Raw genomic sequence first — 26,838 nt, 5'->3', positions numbered from 1 at the left:
AAGCTGTATTTGTATTGATTTGAGTTGAAAAGATAAAGTTACAAGTAATATTCATGACCATTTATTACACTTAATTAATACTATTCCCAGCAGGTTCCTGGTAAATATCTAATGATGTTGTTTTATTCGTCTGTGTGTAAAACAAAATATGTGGGAATATAACTATTACAAAACAGAATTATTAGGGAGGAAATATTTCCACCTGGGTCCATACTGTAGCTTAGCTGTGGTGTTAAGACAGGTGCAATAACGACCCCTCCTCCATCGTGAAGCCCTCTCTCTTTCTCTCTCTCTCTGCTCCCCCTCTCCTCCACTCTATTCTGCTCGGTTTATCAGCCGCCTGTTTCCAAACACCATCATTCCCTGCGATACCCCGGGCGCGCGAGCTCAGCAGCTGTAGCGCGCACACCACGTTCCATTTCAGAAAACGATACTTAAAACAGAGAGAAAAATAACATTAGAATCGGTTTACCCAGTCCACGAAGTCTTCGAAGTTTTGGCAGTTTTTGGTTTCACTCCAAACGAAGGTGAAGACGTAGGCTAGAGGAGGAGAGAAGTCGCGAACCCTCGGCTCCAATCTCTCAAGGTAAGCTGTAGGCTATTGTTTTATTCTCTCATCGCTATATGTAAAAACAACAACAACTAAAAAGAATACGGGTCTGGTATATGGAATCGAAGTTCAAGTACAGAATAAGTACATTTATATTAATTAACATTTTGTATAGCCTATAGACTAGCCTATTACTGATTTGAATAGCCTATTGAGTTTTCCCTGTCTCACTTCAAAATCATGGTCACTTGAAAAACTACAGTGATATTTTTAAAATGTGTGGTTTCATTTGGGTAGGCAATAAGACAGGGATCATAAACTAGATTCAGCCTCGGGACGATGTTTTCTTAAGTGGATGGTCAGGGGGCCAGAACATAATTTAAATAATTTGAAGAATGCAAATTGACTGCAAGAACCCAAAAGGATGGGTATAGCATTTGACTAAAACATAATAATTTCAAACCTTGTTTACATTTGAATACGATCACATATACAGTATCTCCCTATTATGTGTAGAAATACTTTGAAACAGATTTCCATATAGTATATATATATATATATATATACAGTATATATATACATACTGGCACTGTATACATATATACACATATATATATATATATACTATTTGGAAATCTATATGTATATATATACTATATATACAGTGCCAGTCAAAAGTTTGGACACACCTACTCATTCAAGGATTTTTCTTAATTTTTTTTTACTATTATCTACATTATAGAATAATAGTGAAGACATCAACAATATGAAATAACACATATGGAATCATGTAGTAACCAAAAAAGTGTTAAACAAATCAAAATATATTTGATTTTTGAGATTATTCAAAGTAGCCACCCTTTGCCTTGATGACAGCTCTGCACACTCTTGTCCTTATCTTAACCAGCTTCATGAAGTAGTCACCTCCCATGCATTTCAATTAACAGGTGTGCCTTTTTAAAAGTTAATTTGTGGAATTTCTTTCCTTCTTAATGCGTTTGAACCAATCAGTTGTGTTGTGACAAGGTAGGGGTGGTATACAGAAGTCAGCCCTATTTGGTAAAAGACCAAGTCCATATTATGGCAAGAACAGCTCAAATAAGCAAAGTGAAACGACAGTCCATCATTACTTTAAGACATGAAGGTCAGTCAATCCGGAAAATTTGAAGAACTGTGCAGTTGCAAAAACCATCAAGCACTATGATGAAACTGGCTCTCATGAGGACCGCCACAAGAAAGGAAGACCCAGAGTTACCTCTGCAGCAGAGGATAAGTTCATTAGAGTTAACTGCACCTCAGATTGCAGCCCAAATAAATGCTTCATAGAGTTCAAGTAACAGACACATCTCAACATCAACTGTTCAGCGGAGACTGCATGAATCAGGACTTCGTGGATACTTGCTTGGGCCAAGAAACACGAGCAATGGACATTAGACCAGTGTAAATCTGTCCTTTTGTCTGATGAGTCCAAATTTGAGATTTTGGTTCCAACTGCCGTGTTTTTGTGACACGCAGAGTAGGTGAACGGATGATTTCTGCATGTGTGGTTCCCACCGTGAAGCATGGAGGAGGAGGTGTGATGGTGTGGGGGTGCTTTGCTGGTGACACTGTCTGTGATTTATTTAGTATTCAAAGCACACTTAACCAGCATGGCTACCACAGCGTTCTGCAGCGATACTCCATCCCATCTGGTTTGCGCTTAGTGGGACTATCATTTGTTTTTCGTCAGGATAATGACCCAACACACCTCCAGTCTGTGTAAGGGCTATTTGACCAAGAAGGAGAGTGATGGAGTGCTGCATCAGATGACCTGGCCTCCACAGTCACCTGACCTCATATTGTTTGGGAGAAGTTGGAATGCAGAGTGAAGGGAAAGCATCCAACAAGTGCTCAGCATATGTGGAAACTCCTTCAAGATTGTTGGAAAAGCATTCTAGGTGAAGCTGGTTGAGAGTGTCATGTTTTGTCTTTGATCATGTCTTGTCCCTGTGCTTCCCTCTGCTGGTCTTATTAGGTTCTTTCTCTTTCTCTCTCTCTATCGTTCCGTTCATGCTCCCAGCTGTTTCTCATTCTCCCTACGACCTCATTTACTCTTTCACACCTGTCCCCTATTTTGCCCTCTGATTAGAGTCCCTATTTCTCCCTCTGTTTTCCGCTCCTGTCCTTGTCGGATTCTTGTTTGATGTTTGCAGTTCCTGTGTCTTGTTCCGCCCTGTCGTGTTCTTTTGCCTTCTTCAGATGCTGCGTGTGAGCAGGTGTCTATGTCAGCTACGGCCTGTGCCTTCCTGAAGCGACCTGCAGTCTGTGGTCGCGTCTCCAGTCGTTCCTCTCTATTGACGAGAGGATTTCAGTTTCCTGTTTTGGATTTCCATTGATTTATTTCCAGGAGTTTCATTATTTGTTTTATACTGGAATAAAGACTCTGTTACTATTACGTCGCTTTTGGGTCCTCATTCATCTGCATAACAGACGAATCCGACCAAGAATGGACCCAGCGACTACGGATTCTCTCAACACTGCCGTCGAGTTCCAGGGAGCTATGCTCGGCAGACACGAGCAGGAATTGTTTGCTGCTCGTCATGCCGTTGAGACCCTGGCCGCTCAGGTCTCCGATCTCTCTGGACAGTTTCAGAGTCTTCGTCTCGTGCCACCAGCTACTTCCTGGTCTTCCGAGTCTCCGGAACCTAGGGTTAATAACCCACCATGTTACTCTGGGCAGCCCACTGAGTGTCGCTCCTTTCTCACCCAGTGTGATATTGTGTTCTCTCTCCAGCCCAACACGTACTCAAGAGAGAGAGCTCGGATCGCTTACGTCATATCACTCCTTACTGGTCGGGCTCGGGAGTGGGGCACAGCTATCTGGGAGGCAAGGGCTGAGTGTTCTAACGATTATCAGAACTTTAAAGAGGAGATGATACGGGTTTTTGATCGTTCAGTTTTTGGGAAGGAGGCTTCCAGGGCCCTGGCTTCCCTATGTCAAGGTGATCGATCCATAACGGATTACTCTATAGAGTTTCGCACTCTTGCTGCCTCCAGTGACTGGAACGAGCCGGCGTTGCTCGCTCGTTTTCTGGAGGGACTTCACGCTGAGGTTAAGGATGAGATTCTCTCCCGGGAGGTTCCTTCCAGCGTGGACTCTTTGATTGCACTCGCCATCCGCATAGAACGACGGATAGATCTTCGTCATCGAGCTCGTGGAAGAGAGCTCGCGTTAACGGTGCTTCCCCTCTCCGCATCTCAACCATCTCCTCCCACCGGCTCAGAGACTGAGCCCATGCAGCTGGGAGGTATTCGCATCTCGACTAAGGAGAGGGAACGGAGAATCACCAACCGCCTTTGCCTCTATTGCGGTTCTGCTGGACATTTTGTCATGTCATGTCCAGTAAAAGCCAGAGCTCATCAGTAAGCGGAGGGCTACTGGTGAGCGCTACTACTCAGGTCTCTCCATCAAGATCCTGTACTACCTTGTCGGTCCATCTACGCTGGACCGGTTCGGCTGCTTCCTGCAGTGCCTTGATAGACTCAGGGGCTGAGGGTTGTTTTATGGACGAAGCATGGGCTCGGAAACATGACATTCCTCTCAGACAGTTAGGGAAGCCCACGCCCATGTTCGCCTTAGATGGTAGTCTTCTCCCCAGTATCAGATGTGAGACACTACCTTTAACCCTCACAGTATCTGGTAACCACAGTGAGACCATTTCCTTTTTGATTTTTCGTTCACCTTTTACACCTGTTGTTTTGGGTCATCCCTGGCTAGTATGTCATAATCCTTCTATTAATTGGTCTAGTAATTCTATTCTATCCTGGAACGTTTCTTGTCATGTGAAGTGTTTAATGTCTGCTATCCCTCCTGTGTCTTCTGTCCCCTCTACTCAGGAGGAACCTGGTGATTTGACAGGAGTGCCGGAGGAATATCATGATCTGCGCTCGGTCTTCAGTCGGTCCAGAGCCAGCTCCCTTCCTCCTCACCGGTCGTATGATTGTTGTATTGATCTCCTTCCGGGGACCACTCCCCCTCGGGGTAGACTATACTCTCTGTCGGCTCCCGAACGTAAGGCTCTCGAGGATTATCTGTCTGTTTCTCTCGACGCCGGTACCGTGGTGCCTTCTTCCTCTCCCGCCGGAGCGGGATTTTTCTTTGTTAAGAAGAAGGACGGTACTCTGCGCCCCTGCGTGGATTATCGAGGGCTGAATGACATAACGGTTAAGAATCGTTATCCGCTTCCCCTTATGTCGTCAGCCTTCGAGATTTTGCAGGGAGCCAGGTGCTTTACTAAGTTGGACCTTCGTAACGCTTACCATCTCGTACGCATCAGAGAGGGGGACGAGTGGAAAACGGCGTTTAACACTCCGTTAGGGCATTTTGAATACCGGGTTCTGCCGTTCGGTCTCGCTAATGCTCCAGCTGTCTTTCAGGCATTAGTTAATGATGTACTGAGAGACATGCTGAACATTTTTGTTTTCGTTTACCTTGACGATATCCTGATTTTTTCACCGTCACTCGAGATTCATGTTCAGCACGTTCGACGTGTACTCCAGCGCCTTTTAGAGAATTGTCTCTACGTGAAGGCTGAGAAGTGCGCCTTTCATGTCTCCTCTGTCACTTTTCTCGGTTCTGTTATTTCCGCTGAAGGCATTCAGATGGATCCCGCTAAGGTCCAGGCTGTCAGCGATTGGCCCGTCCCTAAGTCACGTGTCGAGTTGCAGCGTTTTCTCGGTTTCGCTAATTTCTATCGGCGTTTCATTCGTAGTTTCGGTCAAGTGGCTGCCCCTCTCACCGCTCTGACTTCTGTCAAGACTTGCTTTAAGTGGTCCGGTTCCGCCCAGGGAGCTTTTGATCTCCTCAAGAAGCGTTTTACATCCGCTCCTATCCTTGTTACTCCTGACGTCACTAAACAATTCATTGTCGAGGTTGACGCTTCAGAGGTGGGCGTGGGAGCCATTCTGTCTCAGCGCTTCCAGTCTGACGATAAGGTCCATCCTTGCGCTTACTTTTCTCATCGCCTGTCGCCATCGGAACGCAACTATGATGTGGGTAACCGCGAACTGCTCGCCATCCGCTTAGCCATAGGCGAATGGCGACAGTGGTTGGAGGGGGCGACCGTCCCTTTTGTCGTTTGGACTGACCATAAGAACCTTGAGTACATCCGTTCGGCCAAACGACTTAATGCACGTCAAGCTCGTTGGGCGTTGTTTTTCGCTCGTTTCGAGTTCGTGATTTCCTATCGTCCGGGAAATAAGAACACCAAGCCTGATGCCTTATCCCGTCTCTTTAGTTCTTCTGTGGCTTCTACCGACCCCGAGGGGATTCTCCCTGAAGGGCGTGTTGTCGGGTTGACTGTCTGGGGAATTGAGAGACAGGTAAAGCAAGCACTCACTCACACTGCGTCGCCGCGCGCTTGTCCTAGTAACCTTCTGTTCGTTCCTGTCTCTACTCGTCTGGCTGTTCTTCAGTGGGCTCACTCTGCCAAGTTAGCTGGCCACCCCGGCGTTCGGGGTACGCTTGCTTCTATTCGCCAGCGGTTTTGGTGGCCTACTCAGGAGCGGGACACGCGTCGTTTCGTGGCTGCTTGTTCGGACTGCGCGCAGACTAAGTCAGGTAACTCTCCTCCTGCCGGTCGTCTCAGACCGCTTCCCATTCCTTCTCGACCATGGTCTCACATCGCCTTAGACTTTATTACCGGTCTGCCTTCGTCTGCGGGGAAGACTGTGATTCTTACGGTTATCGATAGGTTCTCTAAGGCGGCACATTTCATTCCCCTCGCTAAGCTTCCTTCCGCTAAGGAGACGGCACAAATCATCATTGAGAATGTGTTCAGAATTCATGGCCTCCCGTTAGACGCCGTTTCAGACAGAGGTCCGCAATTCACGTCACAGTTTTGGAGGGAGTTCTGTCGTTTGATTGGTGCTTCCGTCAGTCTCTCTTCCGGGTTTCATCCCCAGTCTAACGGTCAAGCAGAAAGGGCCAATCAGTCGATTGGTCGCATTTTACGCAGCCTTTCGTTTCGAAACCCTGCGTCTTGGGCAGAACAGCTCCCCTGGGCTGAGTACGCTCACAACTCGCTTCCTTCGTCTGCTACCGGGCTGTCCCCGTTTCAGAGTAGTCTTGGCTACCAGCCTCCTCTGTTTTCGTCCCAGCTCGCCGAGTCCAGCGTTCCCTCCGCTCAGGCTTTTGTCCAACGTTGTGAGCGCACCTGGAGGAGGGTCAGGTCTGCACTTTGCCGTTACAGGGCGCAGACTGTGAGAGCCGCCAATAAGCGTAGGATTAAGAGTCCTAGGTATTGTCGCGGTCAGAGAGTGTGGCTTTCCACTCGTAACCTTCCCCTTACGACAGCTTCTCGCAAGTTGACTCCGCGGTTCATTGGTCCGTTCCGTGTCTCTCAGGTCGTCAATCCTGTCGCTGTGCGACTGCTTCTTCCGCAACATCTTCGTCGCGTCCACCCTGTCTTCCATGTCTCCTGTGTCAAGCCTTTTCTTCGCGCCCCCGTTCGTCTTCCCTCCCCCCCCCCCGTCCTTGTCGAGGGCGCTCCTATTTACAAGGTACGGAAGATCATGGACATGCGTTCTCGGGGACGTGGTCACCAGTACTTAGTGGATTGGGAGGGTTACGGTCCTGAGGAGAGGAGTTGGGTTCCATCTCGGGACGTGCTGGACCGTTCGTTGATCGATGATTTCCTTCGTTGCCGCCAGGGTTCCTCCTCGAGTGCGCCAGGAGGCGCTCGGTGAGTGGGGGGGTACTGTCATGTTTTGTCTTTGATCATGTCTTGTCCCTGTGCTTCCCTCTGCTGGTCTTATTAGGTTCTTTCTCTTTCTCTCTCTCTATCGTTCCGTTCATGCTCCCAGCTGTTTCTCATTCTCCCTACGACCTCATTTACTCTTTCACACCTGTCCCCTATTTTGCCCTCTGATTAGAGTCCCTATTTCTCCCTCTGTTTTCCGCTCCTGTCCTTGTCGGATTCTTGTTTGATGTTTGCAGTTCCTGTGTCTTGTTCCGCCCTGTCGTGTTCTTTTGCCTTCTTCAGATGCTGCGTGTGAGCAGGTGTCTATGTCAGCTACGGCCTGTGCCTTCCTGAAGCGACCTGCAGTCTGTGGTCGCGTCTCCAGTCGTTCCTCTCTATTGACGAGAGGATTTCAGTTTCCTGTTTTGGATTTCCATTGATTTATTTCCAGGAGTTTCATTATTTGTTTTATACTGGAATAAAGACTCTGTTACTATTACGTCGCTTTTGGGTCCTCATTCATCTGCATAACAGAGAGAATGATAAGAATGTGCAAAGCTGTTATCAAGGCAAAGGGTGGCTACTTTGAAGAATCTAAAATATATTTTGATTTGTTTAACACTTTTTTGGTTACTAAATGATTCCATATGTGTTGTTTACTAGTTTTGATGTCCTCACTATTCTTTTACAATGAAGAAAAAAGTAAAAAAATACCACCTACCATCCAGTCAATGCTGCTGAAACATCTGTGACATAATCTCTCTTGACAGAAAACTTGCTCACCCTGAGATACTGTTTTGCATTCCAAATGGCACCATTTACATTTTTGTCATTTAGCAGATGCTCTTATCCAGAGAAACTAGAGTTACAGTAGTTCCTCACTGAAGGCCACATCAAGAGAATTTTTGACCTTGTCAGTTCAAGGATTTGAAACAGCGATCTTTCAGTTATTGGACCAACACTCTTAACCGCTAGGCTACCTGGCACCCCATATTTGACCTGGACACTATGTGCCATTGTCAGAAGAAGTGCTCTATATAGGGGATGGGGTGCCATTTGGGACTCAGGCGCTGTGTACATTGTTTTTTTGACCTTTGGTCAAAACAGCTGGCCATTTTTACTCCCTTTCACAACTTTATTTTGGCGATTCATTCACTCACTCGTTGCTACTCTTACATGAAGGTGAGGAGGACAGAGAGGTGTTTTGTTACTCCATCTGGATGATGAATAATCGATCTTGGCTACAAGAGAGGGGGGAGTTGGGGTGGGGGAGAGTGTGTGGAGAGAGGGAGAGAGAGAGAGAGAGAGAGAGAGAGAGAGAGAGAGAGAGAGAGGTGGCTAGCTGGCTGGCTGGCAAGCAGGCAGGGTGATGAGGAACTCACGACTTAAAGCTTTCTGACACATTTATCTGTGTCCTTTCAAAGTCACTGGGCTAGATTCAAGGCTGTAAGCTGTTTGTACACCAGAGCCATGGAGTTAAATAGAACACTGTATCGCTATAGCCAGGGCAGTGGCTCCAAGCTGATCAGCCAATTCCCTGTGTATTCACTTTCATTTATTTTATGCCCATTTTCACAAGACTACAATGATTAGCAGATGTGAAGTTCATTTCCCAATGGTATATTTCCCAATAATAATAGTGCCATTGTAGACCTACAGTAGTAGATGGTGACATCTGTTTGAATTATCAGACACCAGTCAGGTACAGATCTACTGAAGGGATCTGAGGACCATCATTGAGAAATTCAATACCACATTTCATTATCTAAGTACAGAAGGGACAACTGTTTACCAACACCACCCTTAACTTCAGCAACTTAACCCTGAGGGATTTAAAGAAAATTGTGGTTACTTATTTTGTACTGTACATATCCTGTACATCATTAATGTTGTCACATTTGATCATGACCTGCAGGTAGGGATCAGTGCAGTAAAAGCCCTGGCAGGCAGCAGATGTTCTATGAACGTTCCTCCTCTGTTAGACACGCTCCCTCAAGAAGGTGTGTTTCTCCTTTGAGATCTGGTTTCATTTTCTTTATTATTATTATTTTTTACCAAGTCCAATATCCCCAGCAGACTATGCAGCCTACCAGGAGTTTACAGTACGGCTCTAATTGATTTGTTTCTTCAGTGAGCTTTTAGGACAGCAGCATTGTTCAAGCATGCAATATTATGCAGGCAAGCAGTTTGTTCTCTACCCTCTTCATTGTTATACCGGTGGCTGAGGGTCCCATGGGGTTTCCAAGCAGGGCCTCCATAGCAACGGAGACAGAGATGAGAGGGTTTTTGCGGTGGCACCTTTAATCTGGAAGAGATCCTGGTGGCTCTGCATCACTGTGACAAACGGCTGGATGTCACACCACCCAGTGACCTCTGCAGGTCAGTTGGCCAGTTAGTCCACTCCTATACTCCTCACAGCTCACTTAGAATGTATTACACATAACTTGCAACCTGGAAGATAAAAACCAAATGTTACGGGTACTGTTAATGATTGCACAGAAAATTATTGCGATCAATTGGCTCAAACCACAGCCGTAAGTCAATGGACTCAACGACTGAAAAATGTGTATGCAATGGAAAATATGACAACCAGGTTGCAATTAAAGATGGCTACTTTTTTGTCCAAATGGACTCCCATCAGATTGTACCTTGCCCAATAATTGTATAAACAAAAAGAGGGACGTACGCGGGGGTGTGTGGAATATATCCCTTCATTTAATGAATCCTGTAATTCTTAGAGTTATTTCTTATTTTGGTCCTTTTAGGGATGTTTAATTTTTTCATGTTTAATTTCATGTTTATTTTGTTTGTTTTTATGGCGCTCTTTCCTTTGTCCTCTAAAAACAGAGCATGACGTCGAGGTTCACATAGTGTTCGATAACGTCTTTTTTTAAAAAACTTTTTGAACTTCATAAATAAAGATAAAAATAAATAAATAAATAAAAAATATTACACAACAACAGAGCATCTAACAGTTTTTCACTCACTGGATGCTTTCTACTATACAGTCGCTAATCTTCTGCATGGACCTAGGTCCCCCACAGCTTACCTAGATGTTCTCAGAGAGCATACGTTTTTACCTGCACTCAACTGGATATCTCCTTTCTGTCATACAAATACAATACATCTTTGTTGCTTCGTTATACAGAGACAATGGAAATGTTGTTATTTTTGCTGTCACAGTTCAGTACCCTCCCAGACCCACCACACACACGACAGGTGTCACGCCCTGGCCTTATTTATCTTTTTTTTCTTTATTATTTTAGTTAGGTCAGGGTGTGACATGGGGGATGTTTGTGTGTTTTTTGTCTAGTCTAGGGTGTTTGTATTGTATAGGGGGGTTTGTAGAGTTCATGGGGTTGTGTTCAGTGTAGGTGTTTATGTAAGTCTATGGTTGCCTGGATTGGTTCTCAATCAGAGACAGCTGTCTATCGTTGTCTCTGATTGGGAGCCATATTTAAGGCAGCCATAGGCATTAGGTAGGTTGTGGGTAATTGTCTATGTTTGACGTTAGTAGCTTGTGTCTGCACTTTCGTTTGTTAGCTTCACGGTTGTTTTGTTTAGTTTGTATTAGTTTCGTGTTCGTTTCATCTTCTCAAATAAAAGAAGATGTATCTATATCACGCTGCGCCTTGGTCCTCTCTTTCACCTAAAGACGATCGTGACAACAGGCTTTTAATATAAACAATATAGTCATGCAATGGAGCTGTCAGTTAAACTATCATTTCCATCCTACAAGGCTTCCTTTGCCACAGAAGGGTACTGTAATGTTACTAATGAAGGAAAGAGCTAAATCAATATTTAAATATATTAATGATCACATTCACCACACTCCTTATCAATAATGCAAGATAGCAGGGCAGATTCACAGATACATATATCATCTGGATAGAACTGTGCCTCCCATGGGCAGTGCTGGCTGTGAAGTTTTATTTCCATGTTGCCCTTTCTAGCACAGTTCCAGCAACTACAGAGAATGTGGAACCAGGCCATAGCGGTACAGGCTTGGTCTGGCTCTTTCAGCTGGATTCTAGGCCTGGCAGGGTAGGTTGCTCATCATGCGCCATAGCAGACCTGAGTTCAAATATGATTGGAAATCATTTCAAAAACGGAATCTGGGCAAATAGAAGAGTCGCAGTAACTGTCAACCCATCCGGCACTCCAGGCAGGCTAATGCAAACGCTGAAAGGTTTCAAACAGTGTTTGGACCCAGACTTTCTCCAAAGTGGTCAATATAAAAGCCATGTTCACAGGGAGCAGTCTGTTGTCTGTTCTGGGCTTCAGATAAGAGCATATAACAGAGTTTGAAAGATAGTGAAGAGAGTGTAATCTAAAGGCAGATAAATAGAGGGTATATAATATGAAGCATAACCAGTGAGGCACAAGAAACTCTGTGTTTGAAATTTCTCTCATCTCCACAAGAGACACTGGCTTCCTGGCTCTGGCAATTCCCTTACACTGAGAGAGGTTTATAAAGAATTCATTACCCTTTTGTATCCATAGGAAAGTTCATTTGTAATTTTAGTGCCTCGGTGTCTCTGACCCGTGTGTCTAAATATTGACTGTCTCTGACCCGTGTGTCTAAACATTGACTGTCTCTGACCAGTGTGTCTAAATATTGACTGACTCTGACCCGTCTGTCTAAATATTGACTGTCTCTGACCCGTGTGTCTAAATATTGACTGTCTCTGACCCGTGTGTCTAAATATTGACTGACTCTGACCCGTCTGTCTAAATATTGACTGTCTCTGACCCGTCTGTCTAAATATTGACTGTCTCTGACACGTGTGTCTAAATATTGACTGTCTCTGACCCGTGTGTCTAAATATTGACTGACTCTGACCCGTCTGTCTAAATATTGACTGTCTCTGACCCGTGTGTCTAAATATTGACTGTCTCTGACCCGTGTGTCTAAATATTGACTGTCTCTGACCCGTGTGTCTAAATATTGACTGACTCTGACCCGTCTGTCTAAATATTGACTGTCTCTGACCCGTCTGTCTAAATATTGACTGTCTCTGACACTTGTGTCTAAATATTGACTCATGGACATGGGTCGCATTTCAGTTAAGTTTAGTAAGATAAGAGGCTGTTGGATCTGATACCTGAGATTGACAGGAATGGAGATGAGAACGTGTTTCTCTGGACACCAGGGATTTACTCAGGAGAGTGGAACATCTATAGCCTGGTACCATTATCTGTTTGTGCTGTCTTGCCAACTCCAATGGTCATTGCCATGGCAAGACAGCACAAGCAGATTTGGGACCATGCTAGAAGGTCTCAAGAGTGTTCAGATGTAGATGTTGTTCTGTGTAGACTGGCCATCGCCCTATGTGGTGGAAGGTGTTGTTTCAGCTCTACTGAGTGTCGCAGCCCACTGTGCAGTATAAGCCCTAGGTGTTACACTTGAGGGATGGACATCCTTTTCTAGCCCACAAGATAATTGATTTGTTCCGCCAGTGATGCGTTAAACTGTTAAACCTACAGTATTTCCATTTTACACACACATCTGAGACCAAGACCTTTTGGCCTGCTTAACTGCCAGTCATATGTCTGTTGCCCTATTTACTGTGTTGTAGCTAACGATGCTTTCAACTCACCCAGAGGAGATGAACTGGACTAAGCTAGATCAGTGGGCATCCATCCACCGAGAACCCAAATGCAGTGTTCATTTTGGTTCTCATTTTTTGATTTAGTCTAGTCTTTGTCATTTTGACAAAAATATCTCTAATGTTTGTAATTTGAGTAATGATTTAGTCTCGTTATTCTCAAAATGACAAAAACAGTGGACCATTTTAGTCAACTAAATGCACTTTCATTTTACTCAAATAAGGTTTGTATTGCCTCATTAATGTATTGCAAACATACAGTGGGGAGAACAAGTATTTGATACACTGCCGATTTTGCAGGTTTTCCTACTTACAAAGCATGTAGAGGTCTGTAGTTTTTATCATAGGTACACTTCAACTGTGAGAGACGGAATCTAAAACAAAAATCCAGAAAATCACATTGTATGATTTTTAAGTAATTAATTTGCATTTTATTGCATGACATAAGTATTTGATCACCTACCAACCAGTAAGAATTCCGGCTCTCACAGACCTGTTAGTTTTTCTTTAAGAAGCCCTCCTGTTCTCCACTCATTACCTGTATTAACTGCACCTGTTTGAACTCGTTACCTGTATAAAAGACACCTGTCCACACGCTCAATCAAACAGACTCCAACCTCTCCACAATGGCCAAGACCAGAGAGCTGTGTAAGGACATCAGGGATAAAATTGTAGACCTGCACAAGGCTGGGATGGGCTACAGGACAATAGGCAAGCAGCTTGGTGAGAAGGCAACAACTGTTGGCGCAATTATTAGAAAATGGAAGAAGTTCAGATGACGGTCAATCACCCTCGGTCTGGGGCTCCATGCAAGATATCACCTCGTGGGGCATCAATGATCATGAGGAAGGTGAGGGATCAGCCCAGAACTACACGGCAGGACCTGGTCAATGACCTGAAGAGAGCTGGGACCACAGTCTCAAAGAAAACCATTAGTAACACACTACGCCGTCATGGATTAAAATCCTGCAGCGCACGCAAGGTCCCCCTGCTCAAGCCAGCGCATGTCCAGGCCCGTCTGAAGTTTGCCAATGACCATCTGGATGATCCAGAGGAGGAATGGGAGAAGGTCATGTGGTCTGATGAGACAAAAATATAACTTTTTGGTCTAAACTCCACTCGCTGTGTTTGGAGGAAGAAGAAGGATGAGTACAACCCCAAGAACCCATCCCAAATGTGAAGCATGGAGGTGGAAACATCATTCTTTGGGGCTGCTTTTCTGCAAAGGGGACAGGACGACTGCACCGTATTGAGGGGAGGATGGATGGGGCCATGTATCGCGAGATCTTGGCCAACAACCTCCTTCCCTCAGTAAGAGCATTGAAGATGGGTCGTGGCTGGGTCTTCCAGCATGACAACGACCCGAAACACACAGCCAGGGCAACTAAGGAGTGGCTCCGTAAGAAGCATCTCAAGTTCCTGGAGTGGTCTAGCCAGTCTCCAGACCTGAATCCAATAGAAAATCTTTGGAGGGAGCTGAAATTCCGTATTGCCCAGCGACAGCCCCGAAACCTGAAGGATCTGGAGAAGGTCTGTATGGAGGAGTGGGCCAAAATCCCTGCTGCAGTGTGTGCAAACCTGGTCAAGAACTACAGGAAACGTATGATCTCTGTAATTGCAAACAAAGGTTTCTGTACCAAATATTAAGTTCTGCTTTTCTGATGTATCAAATACTTATGTCATGCAATAAAATGCAAAGGAATTAGTTAAAAATCATACAATGTGATTTTCTGGATTTTTGTTTTAGATTCCGTCTCTCACAGTTGAAGTGTACCTATGATAAAAATTACAGACCTCTACATGCTTTGTAAGTAGGAAAACCTGCAAAATCGGCAGTGTATCAAATACTTGTTCTCCCCACTGTACGTAGTCTTGTCCTTCCAACATGTTTTTTTGCATAACATCCTATTCTCTTCCCAACAGCAGAAATATGACAAACATATGAGAAAAATATTATATTGCATAAGAATTATCTGGCCATGTAAATTCCTAATTCAGCCTACATAGATACTGCACATTACATACAGAACGAACAGGCACACGCAGAGAGCAAGACAGAGAGAGAGAGAGAGAGAGAGAGAGAGAGAGAGAGAGAGAGAAAGAAAGTAAGAACGAAAGAAAGAAAGAAAGAAAGAAAGAAAGAAAGAAAGAAAGAAAGAAAGAAAGAAAGAAAGAGAAGCACAATCACCAGATGGTGCTTCAAAGTACTGACAAAGTAGTATGGGTTGCACTGTCACGCGGTCGCGTCATTGCTATTGTTATCGAAGTTCCACAGACGCCACAGACACATTAATGTCCACAAGTTGAACGGGAGCTAATGACGGTTTCACCCAGTGATGTAGTCGAGTCACTAAACCTCGAGTCCGATTCGAGTCCCAAGTCCCCTGTGCTCGAGTTCGAGTCCAAGTCCGAGTCACCAATGATCGAGTCACCAGTCCCTATTGCTGAAGTCCGAGTCCCAGTGCTCGAGTCACCAGTCCCTATTGCTGAAGTCCGAGTCCCAGTGCTCGAGTCCTGGTCCAAGTGCTCAACTAGCCTAGTTTTAGAACGGCCATCGATATGCTTAATGAACTTAAAAGGCGGCCAGCCTATGTACGATAGAAAGACAAAAGCTGTTTTCTCAGAGGAAAAGAGGGAAACTTGACTACGTTGGCTACAGCACCTTTATATGAAATGCAGTGGGAAAAGTGGTAGGGTTGAGCAAGACTAGAAATTCAAAGACAGCCTATTTTTCTGGAGCCTGCTTTTAAGTGAGAAAAAAATATAGCTAGACTGTTGTTTTACTATTAAACTCAATTCTGCTATTGTTTTTAATTTGGTAAAGCAGCTTGTGTTTCTTAACCAGGCAAATGATAGCTAACTAGAAGGCTGGTGGTGACTGGTTAGCTAAAGTGAAGCATTTCATGGGGCACTATAACCACATATGAGTTCAATTGGTACAGAATTCTCACTCACGGGTTCAACAAATACGGCCTCTTACAAGGTACGTCTCAAAATATAACAAGCCAATACCGTGCACACACTAGTGGTCAAAAGGTTTTTGGCGCACCAAAGATACGGTATGCTATTGTATTCTGTGGGGTGAGTACCATTCGAAATACAGCAATTTTCCCACAGTACACCATAACTTACAGCATGTTACACATTTCAGAGTTTTGTTTACTCTTGATAATACCTCATATTGATATTACCTCATATGTTACTTATGTTATATGTCTGTCTACTTCATCCAGAATTGGCCTAGATCAAATCCACTCAATATTGCTATGGAAAGGGGGATACCTAGTCAGTTGTACAACTGAAAGCGTTCAACTGACATGTGTCTTCTGCATTTAACCCAACCCCTCTGAATCAGAGAGGTTCGGGGGGCTGCCATAATCAACATCCACAGCGCCCGGGGAAGAGTGGGTTAACTGCCTTGCTCAGGGGCAGATCCACAGATTTTTACCTTGTCAGCTCAGGGATTCGATCCAGCAATCTTTCAATTACTGGCCCAACGCTCTAACAACTAGGCTACTGTACCTGCCACCACGGAGCATGGGGAAGTGGTGCAGTATTTGGGGTTGTACTCCTTGAAGGCCCATTTCCTCTTTGTTATTTATGTCTGTTCCATGCTAATATTGAGTTTAAGAAAACATATATTTGTACAGTAGTTTTTAGGGATGCGTGTTAGAAAATTAGCCCAGGCTATAAGTCTTCACCAGGGGTCCCCAAGTACATTCCGCGCGGGGGTCCCCAATTACATTTTCCTTGAGCGGATGGTCGGGAGGCCGGAACATAGTTATAAATAATTTGTACACTTCAAATTGACCGAAGAATCCCAGACATATTTCTGAAAAACGGAATCATTTCTAACCTCGATTTCCTTTGGGATACGATCACCATATGCCTCTCTATTTATGTGTGGGAATACTTGGGAACAGATTTCTAGAATAAAATCCCCCAAAACCCTGGCCTGACACTGTGGCGCATTATTGCTGTTAAAGAGAGACGGATCTCCAAATGTCACTGTCCAATCAGTGGTGCTGGTATCACAGCAGTCTCTATTGCTAACGGTCCATGGTGAGAAAGCATTCTCCTGTCTGATTTGACTGTTTCAGTGGCTGGACCCATTGCTGTCCTAGTCGTGGTGCTACTATATGGCCATATATCCCCTAAGGGTGGGTGATTTGCATCTCGATAGCACCACACATGTCTGCAATTTTCTAAAAAAAATTCTTCAGTGAAATAGTGAATAAATCTGGAATATACCGTGATATAAAATGTATTTTATACCGCCCACCTATGTGAATTACTGAATCGTTTACAGTATGTTAGAGGTCCTTGTCATCTCTGCTCTGATTCAGGCAGGCAGACGGACGCTGGACGCTAAGGCAATATGGCACATCATCTGGAGTCAAGGTGTTGTGTTCAGGTGTTGATTGAACAACATGTCAATCTGGGAATGCAAAATGGTAGAATTCTCCTTAAAAAAAGCAACTACACATTTTGACATGCCAAAATCATTTCACATTGGGAACTCCCATGGGTTTCTTCCCAATTCCACCCTGGATTGTGTTCTTCTGCTGGAGGTTGGTTCACCCTAATTTGATTTATTTTCTCCCTCTGGCCCTGCCCCTGGCCCTGCCCCTGCCCCTAGAGAGCATTCATGGCCACAATGTGACCCCCGTGTGTCAGTGAGGTCCCTCAATGTCGACCAGAGCACAGGTTAATGACACCAACAGGGACACAGCAGAAACAACAGTCCACTGTTGTAGAGCAGTTACAGTGCTATTCAACAGGCATGGTGTGTGGTACACTCTTAGAAAAAAAGGTGCTGTCTTGAACCTAAAGGGGTTCTTCGGCAATAGCAGAACCCTTTGAAGAACACTTTTTGGTTCAAAGTTAATTACTGACTGCCAGCTGATCCCTGTCCCATCCACTAGGGTTCTCATTAGAACTCAGAACATAGGAAATGGGATAGACTTACAGTACAGTACAGGGTTTCGTTATAGTGCCCACATGACTTACAGTACAGGGTTTGGTTATAGTGCCCACATGACTTACAGTACAGTACAGGGTTTCGTTATAGTGCCCACATGACTTACAGTACAGAACAGGGTTTCGTTATAGTGTCCACATGACTTACAGTACAGTACAGGGTTTCGTTATAGTGTCCACATGACTTACAGTACAGTACAGGGTTTGATTATAGTGTCCACATGACTTACAGTACAGAACAGGGTTTGGTTTTAGTGCCCACGTATCTTACAGTACAGTACAGGGTTTGATTATAGTGTCCACGTGACTTACAGTACAGTACAGTGTCATGACGTGGCCATTTCTGGGTATAGATAGTGGCTTCCCCCTCTCTCTCACTCTCTCCTACACCCAGGTTCTGTTATCTCATGTCATAAATTCCTGGCGGAGACTCTCTCCCCCTGGCCATGCAGAAAGAACAAAGGATTTCACCTGTAACTGAAACAAAATGTCCACTTGTGAGAAGGTGGGAATGGTCTGTGGACACTTAAGGGATGGGTGTGACGAGTGTGTTTCATTTGGTGACCTCAGAGAGGACAGGAAACACACATAACTATATCTCTGAATGTGTACATTTCTCAGTTATAGGGTTTGCATCTGATTCTTGTATAAAATGAATGAGTAAAGATAAAACTATTTGTGAGATGATGTAATGTGATGTTAAACCTTTAATGCGAGAGAATTGTATTCCTTTTAAAGTTTAACTAAGCATTGGCCCGCCCCCGTGAGCACAGATATGATCTGGCGTCATAGAACAGCCTTTTATATTGTTACGAATAAAATCCCCTCCTGAGGAAATCCTCTTCAGACCACAAAAACCTCAGTGTCCGCTAAGGTTGCAATGGTTGTTGAATTCCTAACCATACCACGTGGAGCGTTGGCTACACGGCTGGAAATAGTTAAACTCTGAGACTATCGATCCCGACAGAATAAGAGCAAATCTTAGATACTAATTACTAGTCTGCAGCTAGAAATGATGTAAACCTGGGATGCTATTACCGACAACCGACAAAACATCTATTCTATGAGAACATTTCTGAATGGTACTCTGAAGTATCCATTCTAACCACGAAATATTTTGATCTTCAGGGAAGCAGAGAGAGAGAGAAAGGGACTCGGATGAACTCTCCAACAGACGGACTGACGATTCCAACAGAGATCACGATGACACACTGGGCGTAAATATATATCGATTGCGATTATTCCCAAATGAGTGAGAGTTCATGTGCAAAGGATTAGCATTTCAATTAATATAATTATCAACTGTGTGTAGTGATCCCTTTTGTCTTTCCTGCTCTCTCAGTCCACACCCACTTCCCTTTGTCCACCAAGCCGTCATATCGGCTTAGCCCACTAGGGAACCTCCCCTATCATTTCCTTGTAACCATATCTACTGTATGTTTGTTTATGCATTTCTGTGATTGTTTAGTTAGATAGATGTTTGGAATGAGACTGACGTCAGGTAAATAATAATTCATTAATAAGAAGACGAATTGGTCAGATATTAAAATATCTGAAGAGTTATATTAGGAAAATTATAACTTTGTAATCTGAAGATTTTCCTTGGTGCCCCGACTTCCTAGTTAATTACATTTACATGATTAGTTTAATCACGTAATAATAATTACAGATAATTGATTTGATAAAATAACAGTTTTCAATTTTAATGATGCCAAAGACACGACAACAGGGATTGGTTATAGTGCCCACGTGACTTACAGTACAGAACAGGGTTTGGTTATAGTGTCCACATGACTTACAGTACAGTACAGGGTTTGGTTATAGGGCTCACATGACTTACAGTACAGTACAGGGTTTGGTTATAGTGCCCACATGACTTACAGTACAGTACAGGGTTTGGTTATAGTGCCCACATGACTTACAGTACAGTACAGGGTTTGGTTATAGTGTCCACATGACTTACAGTACAGTACAGAGTTTGGTTATAGTGTCCACATGACTTACAGTACAGTACATGGTTTGGTTATAGTGCTCACATGACTTACAGTACAGTACATGGTTTGGTTATAGGGCTCACATGACTTACAGTACAGTACAGGGTTTGGTTATAGTGCTCACATGACTTACAGTACAGTACAGGGTTTGGTTATAGTGCTCACATGACTTACAGTACAGTACAGGGTTTGGCTATAGGGCTCACATGCCTTACAGTACAGTACAGGGTTTGGTTATAGTGCCCACATGACTTACAGTACAGTACATTGTGATCGTATCATACTGCATGAATAGAATGTTAGAGATTTAGAATAAAGGGTCTGCCTACGGTGCTGTCCAAATCCACTTCAAAGCTGAAATCCTCTTACCTCAGACTTGTCATATATTTAGCTACCTTGGGTTTGTCATACATTAAGCTACCTTGGGTTTGTCATACATTAAGTTACCTTGGGTTTGTCATACATTAAGTTACCTTGGCTTTGTCATACATTAAGCTACCTTGGGTTTGTCATACATTTAGCTACCTTGGGTTTGTCATACATTAATCTACCCTGGGTTTGTCATACATTAAGCTACCCTGGGTTTGTCATACATTAAGCTACCTTGGGTTTGTCATACATTTAGTCACCTTGGGTTTGTCATACATTTAGCTACCTTGGGTTTGTCATACATTAAGCTACCTTGGGTTTGTCATACATCAAGCTACCCTGGGTTTGTCATACATTAAGCTACCTTGGGTTTGTCATACATTTAGTTACCTTGGGTTTGTCATACATTTAGCTACCTTGGGTTTGTCATACATTAAGTTACCTTGGCTTTGTCATACATTATTCTATATTGGGTTTGTCATACATTTAGCTACCTTGGGTTTGTCATACATTAAGTTACCTTGGATTTGTCATACATCAAGCTACCTTGGGTTTGTCATACATTTAGCTACCTTGGGTTTGTCATACATTTAGCTACCTTGGGTTTGTCATACATTTAGCTACCTTGGGTTTGTCATACATTTAGCTACCTTGGGTTTGTCATACATTAATCTATCTTGGGTTCGTCATACATTTATCTACCTTGGGTTTGTCATACATTTAGCTACCTTGGGTTTGTCATACATTTAGCTACCTTGGGTTTGTCATACATTTTTCTACCTTGGGTTTGTCATACATTAATCTATCTTGGGTTTGTCATACATTAAGCTACCTTGGGTTTGTCATACATCAAGCTACCTTGGGTTTGTCATACATTAAGCTACCTTGGGTTTGTGATACATTTAGCTACCTTGGGTTTGTCATACATTTAGCTACCTTGGGTTTGTCATACATTAATCTATCTTGGGTTTGTCATACATTAATCTATCTTGGGTTTGTCATACATTTATCTACCTTGGGTTTGTCATACATTTAGCTACCTTGGGTTTGTCATACATTTAGCTACCTTGGGTTTGTCATACATTTAGCTACCTTGGGTTTGTCATACATTTAGCTACCTTGGGTTTGTCATACATTAATCTATCTTGGGTTCGTCATACATTAATCTACCTTGGGTTTGTCATACATTTAGCTACCTTGGGTTTGTCATACATTTAGCTACCTTGGGTTTGTCATACATTAGCTACCTTGGGTTTGTCATACATTAATCTATCTTGGGTTTGTCATACATTAATCTACCTTGGGTTTGTCATACATCAAGCTACCTTGGGTTTGTCATACATTAATCTACCTTGGGTTTGTCATACATCAAGCTACCTTGGGTTTGTCATACATTAAGCTACCTTGGGTTTGTCATACATCAAGCTACCTTGGGTTTGTCATACATTAAGCTACCTTGGGTTTGTGATACATTTAGCTACCTTGGGTTTGTCATACATTTAGCTACCTTGGATTTGTCATACATTAATCTATCTTGGGTTTGTCATACATTAATCTATCTTGGGTTTGTCATACATCAAGCTACCTTGGGTTTGTCATACATTAATCTACCTTGGGTTTGTCATACATCAATCTACCTTGGGTTTGTCATACATTAAGCTACCTTGGGTTTGTCATACATCAAGCTACCTTGGGTTTGTCATACATTAAGCTACCTTGGGTTTGTGATACATTTATCTACCTTGGGTTTGTCATACATTTAGCTACTTTGGGTTTGTCATACATTAATCTATCTTGGGTTTGTCATACATTAATCTATCTTGTGTTTGTCATACATTTAGTTACCTTGGGTTTGTCATACATCAAGCTACCTTGGCTTTGTCATACATTAAGTTACCTTGGCTTTGTCATACATTAAGCTACCTTGGGTTTGTCATACATTAAGCTACCTTGGGTTTTACATTTTGACAATGGTTCTGTCTGCCTGACTGCAGAGATTATTTCCGGGCCCAGCATGCTTTTACTGTATGCTGTAACACCCATGTAATATCAGATGGATATCAGACCTATGCCAGCCAAGCATTTTTTTAATTGCCTCCTGAACCCTATAGGCTAAACAAGTGTTAAACAAGCTGATATAATACTAACTGCCTTTTGGGCCTAGTGTGTCTCAGTGGTGATTGGAGGGGTCTGGCTGGAGGAAGGAGGAAGTGGAGGTGACAGACAGCCATGATGAAGGATGTGGTTGTCTGGAGAAGAGGCTCTGGGGAGGTTATGTGCTGCTGGAGCACTTTATGACTGTGTCTGTGGCCTCATCTGAGATTGGACCGAGGGAGAGACACAATGTAGCGTGTTTACTGGATTTAAGTCAAATGCTTGTGTTCCCAGTCTCTCTATCATATTGTTGTTTTTCTGGACGGTTATTAGGGGAAGGAGGGACCCTGAGATTAGGGACCTCTCGGGGTGTTTACATTTTGTTAAAAAATAAAATCAGCCATACAGGTTCAGATTTCTGTGGCGGTGGTAGCAGTGGTAAAATATGATTTTATACGTGGTGAATTTTGTGGTTTAAGATTCTCACACTGCTATTCTCTGGTTACAGGATGGATCACTCCACTTGGTACTGTCAAGGTCGTCTGGAGGGATTCTCTAACTGACACTATCCATGGCAGTTGATTTCATGTGCTCCGTCAGTTTCTTGACTGTCTGAAAAACAACACGTAGAAAAGGTGAGCCTCTGGTCTGCTTCCTTCACTTCACAGGTCAGTCTAAAATTACATTGGTGAGCAGTGATTGAGAAACTCTCAGCACAGATCTATAAAAGGGAAGCGTAGAACAATGAGAACCAGACATCACACTATGAGAAAAATGGGCAGGAAATTAATGAAAGGAAGGACAGTAGAACCATTGTAAACGTATAATGGGTTGGGTCTCAGTTACAGGACTATGCACACAACTGGTATCAGTCACATATAACCAGTATAAAGTCTAGCCTATATACAGGGTTTTCTATTTGAAAAACGTCCCTGTTGGACAGAATGGAGGGTTTGACAAAGTATTATTGTTACATTTCGTTTGAAGCACCATCAATATCAAATTTTAAAGCAGTGCCTGTTTGAATTAAGGGTACCGGTAGTTGTCTGTGTCATCCAGAGCTCTAAACTAGGGCAACGATATAGAAAAGGCTGCATGGTGTGTGTGTCTTATATGTGGGAAGTACATGTGTATCTGGGGTGGGTAAAGCTTACTGTATGCTTCCCAGTCTAAACAGTTTGTGCATATATCATGAAAAAAAATTGAAGTTTTTGTTCGTTTTGGTCTTCAGCAGGTTTTGTTTTTCAAAACCTGCTGAAAAAACCTGCTGCACACAATATTTTTTCTTGAGGCAAGTCAAAGTTCGGTACCGAAGTCTACTCTCCTTCGTCGGTCAACAACTGTACTACTCATAGTCAGTGGCATAGCACAGTTTCGCCTTCGCAAGGTCATTTGTTTTCTGCAAAACATTTTTTGCCATGGGACAGAGAGAAACATTTTCATTTTTATAGCTAATCTCATGCTATTTTACACCTTTTACCATGAGGCTGAGAGAAAATGTTGCTGTTTCATAGCTCAGGGACAATCTAAACTTTTTCCCCACAAATATTTGTCTTAATATTAACAGAATTTGAAATATATATTTTGATAGACCAAATTACCAGCTATCCCACCATGTAAAGGAACAAACTCCTCATTTATTTAATTGTTTTCATAAAATGCAATAAACTAGATTGTCACGTTCTGACCTTAGTTCCTTTTTATGTCTTTATTTTGGTTTGGTCAGGGCGTGAGTTGGGGTGGGCATTCTATGTTCTATATTCTATGTTTTGTTCTATGTGTTGTAATTCTGTGTTTGGCCTAGTATGGTTCCCAATCAGAGGCAGCTGTCAATCGTTGTCTCTGATTGAGAATCATACTTAGGTATCCTGTTCCCACCTGTGTTTGTGGGTAGTTGTTTCCTGTTTTGTGTTTGTTTTCACCATTCAGGACTGTTTCGGTTTTCTTTGTCATTCACTTTGTTACTTTTGTATTTTTCCGTGTTCTGTTATATTAAAGTAACATGGACACGTACCACGCTGCATTTTGGTCCGATCCTTCATATTCCTCATCTGAAGAAGAAGAACATCGTTACATAGATAGACAGTATGTCAACTCTGTCAGACACCATAAAAGGCATTTCATTTTTACAATTATTGTCCAACAATTGTTTAATGGACTTGATTGTTTCGTTCTTTTTTTGTAAGATTTTATTTAGTGTTTTAGACATTAGACAATAGACATATACAAAGACAACAGACAATTTAACATTTCACAGACATGGATATACTAAACTTGACACGATGTTGGCTGGGACTTAATGCCCAACCTTCAACATAAAGGAAAAAGACGAGTAAAGACAAAAACACCAACTCAGACGTACATGAATTTCAACACAAATTAGTGAAATCATACTTGTTCAAAGCTACATGTTCCCACAGTATCCATACCCATCCTGTTTGTTCTCACATTTTTTCAAATGTTACATCCTTTGGACATTTCTAGGGCTTGTAATACTTTATGCCATATGGCTTGAAATTGTTCTGTAGCCGGGATTTTTTCAACATTAAAATGATTATGCATTTGATGCATTCACTGTCTTGACGATAGAGCATCATTTGAATTCCAGTTCTTAAGTAAAATAATGGTCCAAGAAAATAATGGTCCAACCCATTGGGTATCTCACCGCATCCTCACACGCCATGTCTTGAAATATGCAGATAGACGAATTAAAAGTACGTTTACATGGCAAACTTCTGATAGTCAGCTTTTCTAACTCCAGCCATAACGTTTGGACTTTATACTACTCCCAGAAGGCATGAATTATTGAGTCATTGTTTGTTTTACACTTAAGACATGACTCCGCCTTTGTGCTGTAGAATTTGTGTATTGGTTTATACTGTACTCTTAGAAAAAAGGGTTATTTGGGGTTACTGTATATAGAACCTTTAGGTTTTTTGGAAGAGATTATAGAACCCTTTACTAAAAAAGGTTCTATATACACTATATACCCAGTGAAGGTAAAGAGCCTTGAGGGTTCTAGCCCTACCCCAGAGTGTAATGGAGGATTTTAGAAATCACTAGCTAACAAAGCTAACTCAGTCACCTCGAAATCTGAAATGACAGCTAACGTTCCCTTTTAATTTGTTTTAGCCATTTTCCATTGACATTTTTATCCATATTAATGATGCTGCTGCATAATTTCGCCTGGTCAGAAAAATGGTTAGCTGACGTCCACATCGTTAGCTCTATAGGCAAGGGGAAGATCACATTTATATTTTGCAACAATGTTGCCAAGGTCTGAGTGGCAAACAGCAAGGTCCATACAAACCTGTGTTGTTGCAAACTAAATGCTAGCTAGAAGCAAGAGGAAATACTGTGTTTAATAAAATCATACAGTCTTAGATAAAAATGGGGTTCAATATAGAACCTTTTGGTCAATTCAAAATTGAACTGCCATTCCGATTCAAAAACCAACTTCCAATCCATTCCAGCATGACTAATCAAGAGGATGGTGTTTGAACCAACTTCCAATCCATTCCAGCATGACTAATCAAGAGGATGGTGTTTGAACCAACTTCCAATCCATTCCAGCATGACTAATCAAGAGGATGGTGTTTAAACCAACTTCCAATCCATTCCAGCATGACTAATCAAGAGGATGGTGTTTGAACCAACTTCCAATCCATTCCAGCATGACTAATCAAGAGGATGGTGTTTAAACCAACTTCCAATCCATTCCAGCATGACTAATCAAGAGGATGGTGTTTAAACCAACTTCCAATCCATTCCAGCATGACTAATCAAGAGGATGGTGTTTGAACCAACCTGCAAGTAGCACTATCAGAGGCAGAGGATCTCTCTTTTGGCTTCTGCTGACAACAACTGCATGTAAGTTGTTCTTCTACATCTTAATAATGATGTGTCTGCATAGCATTTTGTCTTCACTGTTATAACATGTGTGGTTATTATTATCACACATAGTGATAAGAAGATGGAATGTAACGTGAATTTGGATGATTGTGCTTTTCTTATAACTCATCTCGGTGTTCTATTTATGTGCTGTTCTATAAGCACATTTCTGTGTTCATGCAAGTGGCTGACTGTACAAATGCTCACTTATCAGTAGCTGCAATTTGGCAGTACGCCCAGGCGTTGTTTTGAGAACAAACGATATCTCCGTTTCAAGGTCTCAGCTTAGAGAGGAGAAGCCTCGTGAGGTGTTGGTCTGTCACATGTTATGAAACAGTATTGGTCGGTCACATGAATGAAACAAAACGGTAATGATTAATTAATGATGCTAAATCATACAAATATAACTTGTCTGTGTATTGTCTGTGTATAGCCGTCCCTGTGTAAGAATTTTTCCACAACACTCCTTTTCTTCTTCTTCGCTGAAACATATCAAGCAGGTAGCCTAGCAGCTAAACAGTTTGACCTGTGGCAGGGGTTGGGCCTGTGGCCGAAAGGTGGCCGGTTCAGAATCCTGGGCAGGGTCCTGGCAAAAAATGGGCGGAATTGACCTGACACCTGTAGGGCTGCTG

The 26,838-nt window shown here is 42.8% G+C and overlaps 1 protein-coding gene across 1 annotated transcript in view; it reads left to right on the top strand.

Moving 5' to 3' along the window:
- Positions 1–378: 378 nt before the first annotated feature.
- The window catches only part of LOC139584323 (SH3 and multiple ankyrin repeat domains protein 2-like), a 190,660-nt gene continuing 164,200 nt past the window's right edge, over positions 379–26,838 (top strand). The window contains exons 1-2 of the mRNA XM_071416020.1: positions 379–586; positions 22,824–22,950. The gene's annotated coding sequence lies outside the window, so the exon portion shown is untranslated. The remainder of the gene's footprint in view (positions 587–22,823; positions 22,951–26,838) is intronic.

This window comes from Salvelinus alpinus, chromosome 9, assembly GCF_045679555.1.
Source record: "Salvelinus alpinus chromosome 9, SLU_Salpinus.1, whole genome shotgun sequence".
NCBI classification, from domain to species: Eukaryota; Metazoa; Chordata; class Actinopteri; order Salmoniformes; family Salmonidae; genus Salvelinus; species Salvelinus alpinus.
Note: the sequence above shows the minus strand (reverse complement) of the source record. Positions and strands in the feature narration are given on the sequence as shown.